General features: G+C 45.5%; 1 protein-coding gene across 1 annotated transcript in view; it reads right to left on the reverse strand.

Moving 5' to 3' along the window:
* The window catches only part of VAX2 (ventral anterior homeobox 2), a 33,908-nt gene extending 19,879 nt beyond the window's left edge, over positions 1-14,029 (reverse strand). The window contains exon 1 of the mRNA XM_011945215.1: positions 13,928-14,029. The gene's annotated coding sequence lies outside the window, so the exon portion shown is untranslated. The remainder of the gene's footprint in view (positions 1-13,927) is intronic.
* Between the last annotated feature and the right edge of the window lie 7 nt (positions 14,030-14,036).

Genomic DNA, 14,036 nt, shown 5'->3' on the forward strand with positions numbered 1-14,036 from the left:
CCATTGCACTCCAGCCTGGTGACACTGCAAGACTCTGTCTCAAAAAAAAAATAAAAATAAAAAAATAAAAAATAAAGAAAATAGCCTAATAAAATAAATGGTCAAGTAATTTATCTGGGTCATTCACAGAAAAAGACAGCTAAATGGCCAATAAACCTATGAAAGGGTAAGCATAGCTTTATAGTAATCAATATAATACAAGTTCCAGCAACAATGGAAAGCCCTTTATATCCCGTAAGATTGAAAGGACATTAACAGGTGATTAAAAACAATGATGACAATTAATAACATTGATGCACTGTAGGGAAATCTACATTCCTATAGGCTATTAGTAGAACCATAAATGAGTCCATCTTTTAAGGCTGCATTTATCAAGATTAAAGATGAACATAACTTTTGCTTCAATTATTTTATTTTATTATTATTTTTTATTTTTTTGAGATAGAGTCTCGCTCTGTTGCCCAGACTGGAGTCCTGTGGTGTGATATCGGCTCACTGCAGCCTCTGCCTCCTACGTTCAAGTGATTCTCCTGCCTCAACTCCCAAGTAGCTGCGATTACAGGTGCCCATCACCACGCCCCCTAATTTTTGTAATTTTTTAGTAGAGACAGGGTTTCACCATGTTGGCCAGGCTGGTCTCAAACTCTTGACCTCAAGTGATCCGCCCACCTCGGCCTCCCAAAATACTGGGATTACAGTCATGAGCCACCACACCCGGCCTGATTTTATTTTCGGTGGCATTTGTGCTAGAGAAACATAGGCTCAGGTGCTCCAAAGTATATACAACAATGATGTGTATTGCTGCACTGCTCAAAACATCAAAAATTTGAAAGCATCTTCAATATTTTCCACAAGAGAAATGGCTGAACAAATACTGGTACATTCATATTATAAAACACCATGTAGTAATTGAAAAGAATGAGGCAATAAGGTATATGAACAGACATTAGTGTATGAAAGTAAGTTACAGAATAATATGTGTAGTTTAATCTCATTTATATAGATTAAAACAACCGAATATATTCAACCATTCAACATGTATTTAATAAGCACTTATGTGTCAAATACTATTCTAGGGCCTGGGGATACAGAAATGGGCAAAAGAGAAAAGCACTTGTTTCCATAAACCTTGTACTGGGGAGGGAGACAGATAATAAATGTAAAGTTATTTATTTATTTATTTATTTATTTTGAGACAGAGTCCCGCTCTGTCGCCCAGGCTGGAGTGCAGTGGTGTGATCTCGGCTCACGGCAACCTCTGCCTCTTGAGTTCGAACGAGTCTCCTGCCTCCACCTTCTGAGTTGCTGAGATTACAGGCGCCCGCCACCATGCCCACTAATTTTTGTATGTTTATTAGAGGCAGGGTTTCACCATTTTGGTCAAACTGGTCTCAAAATGCTCAAGTGATCTGCCCGTCTTAGCCTCCCAAAGTTTTGAGATTACAGGCGTGAGCCACTGCACCCAGCCTTCAAACAACTTATTTTTAATAAAAAATAAATTTTAAAAATATATAAGGCAATGATGAGTGCTGGGAAGGCAATAAAACAAGATAAGGGGATATTACTGTCCCTGCCCTAAGTAACAAAACCCAATAACCAGAGAGTGTGTGTGTGTGCTGCCACACCCTTTCGACTGTGATGGTCTTGGAAGCAGGAGTGAAGAAGCTTTACCAGCCTAGGTTTCTGAGTACCAAGATGAGCCCCTGTCCACATGTGATGGACTTATGTGAGTGATAAATGCATTTGAGTTTTGTTGGGCCTTTAAAATTTGGGGTTGTCTCTGCAGCAATATATAGCCTATCTTACTAAAGTAGCCCTCTTTTTTTGAATTGCTCCTTTTCTGGGAGTTTGGGAGGCGCACCAGGAAAGAGGAACAGCTTTCATTCCAGGGCTTCCTTGCAGGTAGGCACTTACTAGGGTGACATGTACTCATTCCGAGTCCTACATTTTGCTGCCCCTCAAGTCTCCTCAAAGAGGGGTGAGCTCTGGCGGTATGTGGGAGGATGAATTCTGCCCAGAGAGCCTTTGCTTGGGAGAGGTGGTGACCCCTGGCCTAATAGTAGCTAGCTTATGCTTCTGACCTCTGGTGCCCTGCTGGCACCTCTCCCAGTAGACACCCCCCCCCGCGCCCCGTCCCACCTCCAAAGCCCTATCTCACTTCTTTTCCTACCTAGCACCAGGTAGTCTCTGTGCACAATAAGCTGATAATGTACTGACTTTTTTTTTTCTTCTTTGAAACGGAGTCTCACTCTGTCACCCAGGCTGGAGTACAACGGCGTGATCTTGGCTCTCTGCAACCTCCGCCTCCCGGGTTCAAGCGATTCTCCTCCTTCAGCCTCCTGAGTAGCTGAGATTACAGGTGCCCACCACCGCGCCTGGTTAATTTTTGTATTTTTAGTAGAGACGGGGTTTCGCCATGTTGCCCAGGCTGGTTTTGAGTTCCTGACCTCAGGTGATCTGCCCACCTCGGCCTCCCAAAGTGCTGGGATTACAAGCATGAGCCACCATGCCTGACTGATAGTATGCTGACTTTTAAGTGTGCAAGGCCCTTCCTGCCCGTACCTACAAACATAATGTGATTACTATAAAAATTCCTTATGGAAAATTCATTCTCAAGTTTATTGGGAACATTGAAAATGCCAGAATAGTCAACAAAAAAAGTTAAACAATGGGAGTGAATACATGTATTACCACACAGCAAATACGTTACAAATCTACAGCAACTAAAATGGTATAATGCTGCACAAGGGTTATGAAGCAAATCCATGCATCTGTGTGGATCTGGTATGTTATGAAGATAGTATTTCGAATTAGTTGGAGGAAAGACAGGGTTATCAGAGACATGGCTTTTGGACAATTAGTTCATTATTTGGAATAAAGTTATTTATCTCACACTGTGTGCAAAAATAAACACAAATTTAAATGTAAATAAAGCTCTAAAATTTGAAGAACAAATATAAAATAACTTTCTAAAAAGGAAAATAAATGACAATTTGAGTACCAAAAATAAATATTTCTGCAGGGTAAGAGACAGTTAAAACACGAATGAAGATTAGGAGAAAACATTCATAATGAATGCTTAAGAGAGTCCTAATGTCTGGTGTACACACAGCCTCTGTAAACCAGTGAGTAAAGTCAAGCAGTCCAGGGAGAAACCAAACAAATTATTCAGAGAAGGAGAAATGCATGTGGTTAATAAATATGAAAAACTACTCAGGCTAGAGGAATCAGAAAAATGAAAGTTTTAACAGCAATGAGATACTTCTTTTTTTTTTTTGAGATGCCATATTTTATCTATCAGACTTGGAAAATTGTGCTGGCAAGGCTGAGCAGAATTAGGTTCTCTCAAGCTCTGTTAATAAGAACATAAATTGATACAATATATGGTTTTTGAAGAGAAATAATGCCTAGCTAAACTTAAAATGCACAGTGCCTTTGTCTCAGAATTTTTATAGAGCTTTCTATCACACAGAAACATTGGCATACTTGATAAATACAGACCCATTGTTTGTAGCATAGTTTGCAAGAGGGAACAAAAAGGAAAAAACTGAATGTTTATCAATAGGAAAATTGTCGATAAAATCATAGTCTAGTAATAACTTTGGCTATATGTAGACATTAACAAGAATGAGACACATAACCTGGCTGGATGTTTATTGTATACTACTAAGTGAAATGGCAAGTGTGCATAAACCCATTTTTATATTTTAAAAAAGCAGTAAAGTAAATCCTCTGTGTGCATGTGTCTGTGTTTTTGTAACCACATAGAAACAAATCTGGCAAAATAAGCACCTCACTCTTCTCTTGCCTCTGAGGAGTGGAAACTGATCAGGGAGGAAAGATTCTACGCATTTTTTGTCTTTCTTTATTATTTCTTTTGCTGAAAAAGCTAGGTAATACAATTTTTTTGGTAACAAAATTTTTAAAATATGTTTGCGTATATGTATATAATGTTTTAAATGCTGGATGAAGATTTTTCTAACTAAGAGTTAGAATCTAGAAGCCCAAAAAGGAACGACCATTAAATGTGATTAGGGTTTAAATTTCAGTTTAGAAAAAAAAAAAAAAATCCCACGAAGAAAGTTTTTTGTTGTTGTTGTTTTGTTTTTTTGTGTGTTTTTAGAAAGTGACCTGGGAGTTGTTTGCAATACATGTCACAGAAAAAGGGCTCATTTCCTTACTATATAAGTAGCACTTACAAAGGTGAGAAAACGATTAGTGATTCAATAGAGAAATGGCTAAATATATGAATAATTCACAGAAGAGGATATTAAAATGAAAAATAACTACATAATAACATGCTTCACCTCACTAGCAATTTAAACTACTAATAAAATGAGATTATTTTGTCACTTGAAAAGATTTCACTCTAAAAAATTAAGTATATCCTGAGTTAGGAGGACGTAGAGTAATGGCACTTTTATACAAGATGGCTAAGAGCATAAATCAGTATTTTTGGTATAAAATTCGGAAATACTATCATAACTTTAAATTTATATCCTTGGATTTTAAAAGTTTGCTTCCAGGAATTTATCTTGTAATTATATTCATACCATGTATATGTAAAATGATTGCTGTTACTTTAAACATTTTATTATGACAAATTTCAAACATTTACAAAATTAGGAAGAGCAGTATAATGAGCTCCGATATATCTATCACCCAATTTCAACTATTAGAAACTCAGGAATAATCTTATTTCTTCTATTCTGCTGTAATTGTTAGCAAATTCTAGAAGTCATAACATTTCACTTATGAGTATTTCCACATGTATCTCTAAAAAGGGGGAACTCTTAAGAAAGTCACCTACAATACTATTATCACAATAAAAATTGACAGTTATTCCTTAACACAATAAAATATTCCACCTGGTTTTACATTTTCCAAATTGTCTCATAAATAAGATTAAACAAAACCATTTATTCAAGGGAGCACTCATTCTATGGTAAAAATGAGGTGTTGCCTGATAAAAAGATAGGAATGATTAAATACAAAACAAACCATTTGTTCAAATTAGGATACAAAGATATTCACTACAGTCTTGTTTGTAATAATGAAAAATTACAACCAACCTAAATATCCATCAATAGAGAACCAGTTAAATAAGTTATATTATATCTACGTAATGGAATCCTATGTAGTGGTTAAAAAAAAATGAGGGAGTTCCAGAAAGAAAGATTTCCACAAATATTCTTTTACCATACTTGCAAACTAAGACAATTTTTTTAAATTAAAAAAAGCCATGGCCAAAAATCCCATTTTTGTAATATATAACTTACATATTTGTATTTTTCAATTACTAGGTAAAGTTTGGAAGGTAAATCTTAGGAGTGGAAGTGTATTATGTAAGAGAAATGAGAAACTTTTAAATTTTATATGACATAGCAAAATAGTATGGATTGCTTTTGTAATTAAAAAGATATTTTATAAGAGGCCCAGGCAGGAGGATTGCTTGAGGCCAAGAGTTTGAGACTGGCCTCCTCAATATGGTGAAAACCTGTCTCTACTAAAAAAAAAAAAAAAAAAAATTAAAGCCAGGTCAGCATTGTGGGGATTGCCTGTAGTCCCAGCTACTCCAGAGGCTGAGGCGAGAGGACTGCTTGAGGCCAGGAGTTCAAGATTATAGTGGGTTATTGTTGGGCCACTGCACTCCAGCCTGGGTGACAGAGTGAGCCCTTGTCTCTAAAAAATAAAATATAATGACATAACAAAAATAAAAAGATATTTTATACTTTTGAAAACAAAAGGCCATCCTAAACCAAATCAACGGATAAATTGTAAACTAAAATGTTGCAACACATATATTGAAAGCAATACATAGAGTTTCTGCAAATCAGTGAGGAAACGGTATATTTGCAAATCAAACTGGTCAAAGGAAATGAATCAATAGATAGAGGAAATACAGCTGGCTAATGAATATGAAGATTGACAAAGATGAAATGATACAAAATGTCCAATGTGGGAACAGGGCAAAGGGGTGGGCATAAATTACTAAACTTCGCCTGCAGAATAACTTGATTATATTTATCAAGATGTAAAATGTGAACTGTGCTGGCAAATTTGGGGAAACAACCACTTTCAGACATCCCTGGTGGCAGTGTAAATTGTTACTATCTTACGGAGGACAATTTGGGATTATCTTGCAAATTTCAAATACAGATACTATTTGACCCAGTAACTCACTTTTAGGAATTTCTCTGACAGATATACTCACACATGTGGAAATGACCAAGAAACAAGTTTTTTTTTTAAATTTCAGGATTACATATAATAGAAACAGATAAAAAAATAACCAAATGTCCACAAATAGGGCACTGGTTATATGATATTCATTATGATCCACTTAGTCCATTTAAATTGCATATTATGCATCTATAAAAAAAAACAAATAGTTATTTACACCCCAAGATATATTGGGAGAAAAAAATTATATAACTGCACTGATTTCCATAGGCGTAAACATTATCTGGAAGGACGTATTAGAAAGTCCTTGAGCCAGGTGGGAAGTGGGTGATGGGGACAGGGATGGGAGAGGTTTTTCACCGGATACTTTTTAAAAAGTGCTGTGGCTCCCACCTGTAATCCTAGCTATGTGGGCGTTTGAGTCCAGCTTAAACCCAAAATAGTGAGACCCCCATCTCCTGATGTCTGAAAAAAAAAAAAAGATGTTTTGATGAATTATCTATTTTACAGTTACCTATTACAGAAAATGAAACATATTTAAATTGTGTGTGTAAACCTTTTGAAGCAGCAATCACACTGCTAGAAATTTATCCCACAGAAACAAAGGTCGAGAAGACCGCTGCCTTCGAAGCTTACTTCACAGTATTTATACTAAGGAAAAACAACCCTGAGGTCCCTCCTGTCTTTAGGGGAAGTAGGCTTTCCCCAAGCAAAGGAATACTTAATTCTACAGTCAAGGGACAGCAAGAACTAGTTCAGCAGAAAAGATGATCACTGCAGATTAAATTTTTTGAAGTGGTAAATTGCAAAACAGCCTGTGAAATATGATTCTGCTTTTATTTATTTGTTCGTATAAAAGCGTGGAAAAATCGCCTGGAAGGACTCGCCCAGAATTGAAAACAATGGCTGTTCCTGGGATCCTTCTCTGCCTTCCGTTTTTAAAAAAAATCGAGCTCGCATTACTTTTTGAATTTAAATCCTCTATTTACCTGTCTACATTGTAAGTGTGGCCCTGCCGGAGGCTGTGCTTTGCAGTGTCCTTTGCCCGGCCCTGGCTCCCGCAGCTCCGCGGGTGGACGCGGTGGGCTGCCAAGCAGTGGGGAATAGAAGGCGGGATAGGGGCTCTGAAAGTCAATGTCTCCAGCAAGACGCTAAGGAAAGCGTGGCATCAACTGCGCGGTTATTTTTGGCTCCAGCCGTGGGCTGCAGCCCTGTGAGCTGGCAGGGGCAGGGGCACAGATTTATCTAGTTATTTCTGTCAACCCTCTGGCTGGCTTTGCCCGTGGAACCTCACACCCGGCAGCCGCCGAAAGCCGGGAGACTCACCATTAACTTTATGAGCGGCCCAGCGCTTCCCAAGACCTCCGCTCCCGCCTGGGCCGGCCTCTAAGCGACCGCATATATGAGGGTTTTCAGGTTTTGTAATTCAGTGGTTCCCAAAGTTGCAGATTGCACAAACAAAATTCCAAAGCTATGGCGTTGCCAACTTCATGTTTTAACAATTATTCTGTCCTGCCATGATCACTGTTTCATATAAGAAGGACATTGCAACGTCAAAAAATAAGATAATCTTAGAACACACGTTCTTCCAGGAGAAGGTGTTGGCCGCCTAGTACCTACAGAAATATGCGATGTTGATGAATTCTGTCTCATTTAAATTATTTGAGAAGTATTTATTGAGTGCCTACTCTACACTAAAAGCATCCGGGAAGATCGCCTGGATTTGGTGGGCACAGTGACCACCTTCTACGTGGTCTTTGCCTGGCGTCGAGGGAACCAGGCTCGTGGAGCCTGCCCCCTCGACTTCAGTGCGGAAGTCCCAACCCAGCTATTCCTGGCCTGGCTGTGGGAGCTGGGCAGAAATAGCTCACATCCCTGGGACGCTGCATGCTGGCAGCTTCAGCCAGGATCAGTCTGGCACACAGTAGGTGCGCATTAATGTTTGTGGAATAAGTTAAAGAACAAGAAATGCACGGTAGCTCAGTCCTGTAATCCAGCAATTTGGGAGGTCAAGGAGGGAGGATCGCTTGAGCCCAGGGGTTCAAGGTTACAGTGAACTATGATTGCACCCTTCAACTCCAGTCTGGGCGACGGAGCAACCAGTGTATCTAAAAAAAGTAAAAGAAAAAAAGAAAAAGAAAAAAAAAAGAAAGAACAAAGCATGTTAAGGCTCTGGGGGAGACGGTTCAAGGTGGGCCCTGAGCCTTTATAAGCCCAAGCCCCTACCAAGACCTTACAGCACACTCCTCCAGTTTGGCACTCACCCTGACTTTTCGGGTGCATTCACCCTGGCTCTGTAGGCCACATCCAAGCCTGGGGCTGCTACCTCTTTCTGCAGTGCTGGATGTCCCCAGTCAGCATCCACCAACAGTGGGAGAACCTAGGGCACTGAAACCCCCAACCGCCTTCCAGGATAAGCGGGGTTGGGGGTGTGAGGAGTGAACTAGGCTCCTAGATCTGTCTGGCCCCAGGGATTGGTGGGCAGTCTCATGCAGCCTTGGTGTCCTCTATCAGAGTATCTTGAACTGGGGTACAGAATCTGCAGATGCACAGCCAGGTAACTGGCTACTGGCTCTCCAAGGGTAGTCAGGTCTAGCATTATTTGTGATTTTATATTAAGCAAAGAGCAAATCGGCAAAATTCATATGCTCTACCTCCCACCATTAAAATAGAAATCAAAGAAATGTAGCCAACAAGAAGGGAGTGTGCAGCCAAGAGGTAATTGGGGAAATGGCACCCAGGCCAACATGATGCATAGACACCCTATCTCCTTACAGATGGTGCACAAAAGAGGAAGACTTGAGCCCGGTGGCTTTGACTGACTGCGGGTGCATGTCACTGCCATCTCTTCCCTTTTCTGTAGCCCCAGGTACCCACTCACTGTCTGGACTTCCAAAGAATTTGGCCTCCTTGCCCCTCGGACTCCCCAGAAGCTACCTGGGGGACCGTTCCTGAAGAGGCGGGTGTGTGGCGCGGGGGATGCGGTGGTGGTTCCATGGGTTCCTGGGTCTACCAGACCAGAAGGGGAACAGAAATGGCCTGAGGAGGGAAGGAGCTGTCTAATGTTCCTGAACAGTTTCCTGAAAATGAAAACTGGGCACACAAGATACAACTACAAGATGATTTTTCGGGTTGCTGGTCTGCTTCAGTGTGTGTTTGTGGGGGTGAGGGTTATGGAAGGGGGGAAACAAAAGAAGACCCAAATGAGAGGGCCCGCCGGCATAGACCCACTATGGGAATGTGGGCCTCCTGCCGAAAACAAGTAAAAGGAAAAAATAACGTAAAGCAACTCCAAGAAAACAAAACAAGACAAGAAACCCTCTACAAAAGCTAAAACCAAAAAATAAAAACAAGTACAAAAATCTCAAAGTGTAGTTCCTTGCATGAGCCATTTACACCTTTCCACGTCTGCCTGGGGTGCTGGTCCTGAGTTATCAGGTCTATTAACAGACTCAGATATTGAGACTAAAGTCCAACGGTCCTTGCTAAACGCCTCCGCAGCAGGGCTAGGCCTGCGGCCGGGGCCGATCTCCCCAAGCCCGGTGGCTGCTGGCAATCCAAGCAGAAAGCGAGCAGAGGCCGGCCGGCCATGAGCCTGGACCCGGCTGCTGGAGGCGAGGCGTTTGTCCCTGCAGTAACCTCCCAGCCGGAGCCCCGAAGCTGCACCCCCCTGCATGGCTTCTTCAGACGCGCCACTAGGAGTTAGGGCTCTAGCGGTTGCACGCCACTGTGCTGTGTGTACGAGTTCGGACTTGCGTGTTTCTGGAGCGTGGGTGCCGGCTGCCCGCAGATTCTCCGAGGGGCTGGACTCCACTAAGGTCAATTCCACCCGTCCCACGGCGGGAATCGCCCAGCCCAAGCAAGAGGCCTGGGCTTCACGCGTCCCCTCACGGCCTCCAGCCATCCGCGCATCCATCCAGCTCCCGGGTGAAAGCGTTTTTGCTGCTGGTGGTGGGGTTGCAGCCAGTCGCTTCCTCAAAGGATCCTGCAGTCATCACGCCCTACCGCTTCCAGACAGACGGGTTCGGAGGGTTTCGAGTGGGGTTTGAGGACCCACAGGAGTGGCTCTCAGTCCAGAGAGGCCGCTTTGGGTGAGAAGGAACGGACACCACGCATTGCCTGTAAAAGTTGCTGTGTTGGGTGACGCTGGTGGACAGAATTTCCCGGATCTATCAAAATCGGTCGTTGAATTCGCGTCCGGATTAATTTGGGAAACAGGTGCGTTTGAGTGCGCAGGTGCGAGCGTCGATCGCGGGGTCGTAGGAAGTCTGGGGTCAGAGTTGTCCACCTCTTCTGCCTGCTGGGATCCCAGCTCCACCGAAAAGGCTGGTGCTCGGCCACTGCCCTGTGCTGTTTGAGCCACGACTCAGGCGGCCTGTTCCTTTGGTTGCTTCCTGCCTGCCTTTGGTGTGCGGTTTCCAATATAAAACAAAAGGATTCCTCCGTCCCCGCCCTCACTGGTCTAGGGACTGTGCACGCGGAGGTGTGGAGCGGCCTTCTCGGGCCTTAGGGTCCGAATGGGAGGCTGGCTGTGTCCGCGGTGCGACGTGCGGGGTGCCTGTTGTTGCGCCCGGCGTATCATCTCAGCAGCTCCTGTCTGTGCCCTTGTGTGACACGAAGGAGCCTTCATTTTGATGCACGGGACGCATCACATTTGGCCTCTCTGGCTCTCTATCCTGCATTGGCAGAGGCTTGAGTCACTGGCCCCAAAGGTTCCCACCAAGGAGACTGGGGAGGGCCGCACTGTGTGGTCTGCAAGATGGTGCTGATTTTCCTTTACCATCAGTGTATTCTTGACCCCTAGGTGCTCAGCTCCCAGTACAGCCTAGGCCCTGGGCCAGAGCCAGAAGGAGGGGGAAAGGGGTGACTTGGGAGAGGCCTCAGACAACAAAGGTCCACTGCCCCACCCATCAAAGTGGTTAACCTCAGAGCTACACCCTTCCTTCTGTCAACAAATATTTATGAAGATCCTACTGGGTGTTTGCAGTTTTAGACATCACCTCTGATTCTTGGCAAGTCCTTTAAGGTAAGGGCTATGGGTCTCTTTGTAAGATGAGGAAACAAGCAAAGAGACACAAAGAAATTGGTTCAGGTTTAAAGGGCTATAAGGTCAGTAATCTAAACCAACTTTGCTTAACTCTGGCGCCCAAGCTCTCTTCCTACTCCCTGTGCCAAAGGACTCCCTCAACAAACCTGCTCCCCTGTGGTATGCCCTTAGGTGGAGGAGTGCAGAATGAAAGGAGGCAGAAAGGACCCAGAAGGCCTCCCCAAGAAAGGGGAGGTCCTGAGGAGGCCCCAACCCAACATTGACACATGACAGCAAGTGCAAATGCCTCCCTTTTATCTTTTAGTGGTTTCCTTCCAAAGATTCTTTGGGAGGATGTGTTCTCAGAGGTCAAGGGAAAAGTGTATTGAAGGCCTATGGAAGGGATATTCATTCGGGAGCCAAGGTAGTTCAGACTTTCCTTCACCAGCGCCAGGCCTGTCTCACTGATCAGAGCCCTGAGCCATGGCAGGACTGCCAGTGACTCAGGTGACCCTGGCTAGGAGAGATTAGTGGTAAATCACATCCTGAGCGTTTCAGGCCCATAATAACCTCCCCATCATTAAATGGGGAAGGGCAGAGGGATTTATAAAAGCCACACTTGCCTTTCATTTCTGTTAGGTGTGTAAATATATCCTCTATGCTTTATATCTAATATTTTGATTATATTTTACAAATGCAACGGCACCTCTGTGTGTGCACATACATTTATAAAAAGTGCACCCCCTGAAGACTCACACAGGCTGTCTTACATCCCGTGCAAGCCCATCTCTGCCTGACTGTGGATTGCTCCAGCTTGGGTGGCCCCACCTCACAGGGCGGAGGGTCACTTTTGAATTCCACTTCCTATTAGTTTACCTCTGAAGGCTATTTAATTGACATCTGTACACAAAACTTATTTGCTCTACATAAAGGGTTAGTAGGGTGGAGAGGGTGTTAGGTAGGCACAGAACTCATAATTGTCCTGGGGGGAAGAAAATGCCCACCCATAGGTGGGGTTCAAGGTGATGAGTGTCACAGGCAGGGACTTTAGATCTTCCCCTGGGAATATGTGGGATTGGGGAACTGAGTTCTCTGGCAGTCCTACAGATTTTTTTAAAGGAACCAAAAGGGCTGCTTATGCCTTCACTCAGGACACTCCACAGTCTAAAGAATAAAACCGGATTTAATCTCTGGTGCCCAACAGGTCCATACACCTGCTAGAATTCCTGATGTGATAACTGCCTTGACTTAAGCAGTCAACTATGAGTGGCAGTGAGCACCCACTGTCCCAGTGACATCTGGCACCAGCAATGTTTCCCAGAGCTAGGGCCCCTACCTCTGTATTCAAGGCAGTCATCAGTCACCCTCACACTGGGCTGCCTTCATGCTCTGCACTCCAGTCCTCAGAGCCACCCACACCCAGCAGCTGCAGAGAGGTCGTGCCCAACTGGCCCAGGGTGTCCCAGTCAGCTTGAGGGTAGCCGAGCTCAGACCAAACAGAGTCCCTTCGCTGGAACGACCCAGGGCCAGCTTCCAGCCTGTTCCCTTTCCCTAGGCGGAGGCCAAAGAAATCAGCTTGGGCCAGTGGCCTCCAGAGGCCCAGAGGCTCTCCCGAGCGGCGCGTGTGAAGAGGCTGGAAAGAGGCAGCGGGAGGAAGCCGGGAGGAGGGAGCCCAGGAAGGAGCCTGGGGGAGCCATTACCGCCAGTGGCCTCTTCTGGCGCTGGGTCTCCCGGTCGCGGGGCTTCGGGGTGGAGGAGGCAACGGACTTCAGTCTCTGGCCGCGACCTGGGGTCGGGCTGAGGGCAAGACCCTGGAGTTCCCTTTCTCCTCCCATCTCGCCGGGCAAGGCCCAGATCCAGGGAAAGCGGAGCCCTCGGCACTGAGAAAGGCTGGCGCTGGGGGCCTGGGGAGCCTCGGCCTCGCGGCGAGGAGGCCGGGAAGAGCTGGGTAATCGGTCGCAGTCCAGATCCAGGCGCTTGCAGGAAGAAGGTGCCGGGAAGGCGCGTTCGGCTGAGAGGAATGGCCGGGAAAGAAGGGAGGAGGACGAGAGCCAAGGGAGAAAGGGAAGGACTTGAAAGGCCAGGCCGCGGGAAGGCGGCGCCGAGAGCCGGCTGGGCCCAGGCGCCGCGAGGAAGTGGGAAGCGAGAGAGTGAAGCACAGCAGGCGAGTGCCGCGCACGCCACCCTCCGCGTCCCGCGCCGTCTCCCCCGGGCAATCCGTGCGGGTCCGGATTGCCGGGGATGGGAAACGCGGCTGAGCAGGAGGGGAGGAAGCATCCCGGCCGCCCTGCAGAGCCGGGGCCTTTTCCTCCCGCGGTTGCCGACGCTCCTCTCTCCACGTCCTGTCCCCGCGGAGCGCGCGTGACGCTTTTCTCCGCACTTGCCTTGAGGGTCACAGGACAGAGACCAGGCTCTCAGCATCCGGCACTCCATTTCTGCCCCCGCCACAGTAGAGGTCCCGGGTGGGCCTACGACTAGGGGACTGGACCGAGAGGCGGAGAAACGGACACCGCTTCGGTTCCATTCGCTGCTTTGTCCCCTCACTCAGCTCAAGGTCCAGCACACAATAGACGCTCAAAATAATATTTGCTGAATGAATGACTGGATGATGAATAAATGAATGTATGAATTGGGAGATGTCACCTGCAGGAAGGTCGGGGGCCCCAGTATGGGTAGGGTGAGGGTCCAGTGGAGCAGGGCCACGGGCTGTACCCTTACCTCGCACCAGGATGCGGCGGCAGTGGTCTGCCTCGCCGGGCCCAGGCTGCCCGTCGCTGTCGGCTCCGCTCTCCCTGGAGCCTGCGGGACTGGAGGCTGAGGTCCCGGG

The sequence above is a fragment of the Colobus angolensis genome, unplaced genomic scaffold, assembly GCF_000951035.1.
Source record: "Colobus angolensis palliatus isolate OR3802 unplaced genomic scaffold, Cang.pa_1.0 Scaffold24, whole genome shotgun sequence".
Lineage (NCBI taxonomy): Eukaryota > Metazoa > Chordata > Mammalia > Primates > Cercopithecidae > Colobus > Colobus angolensis.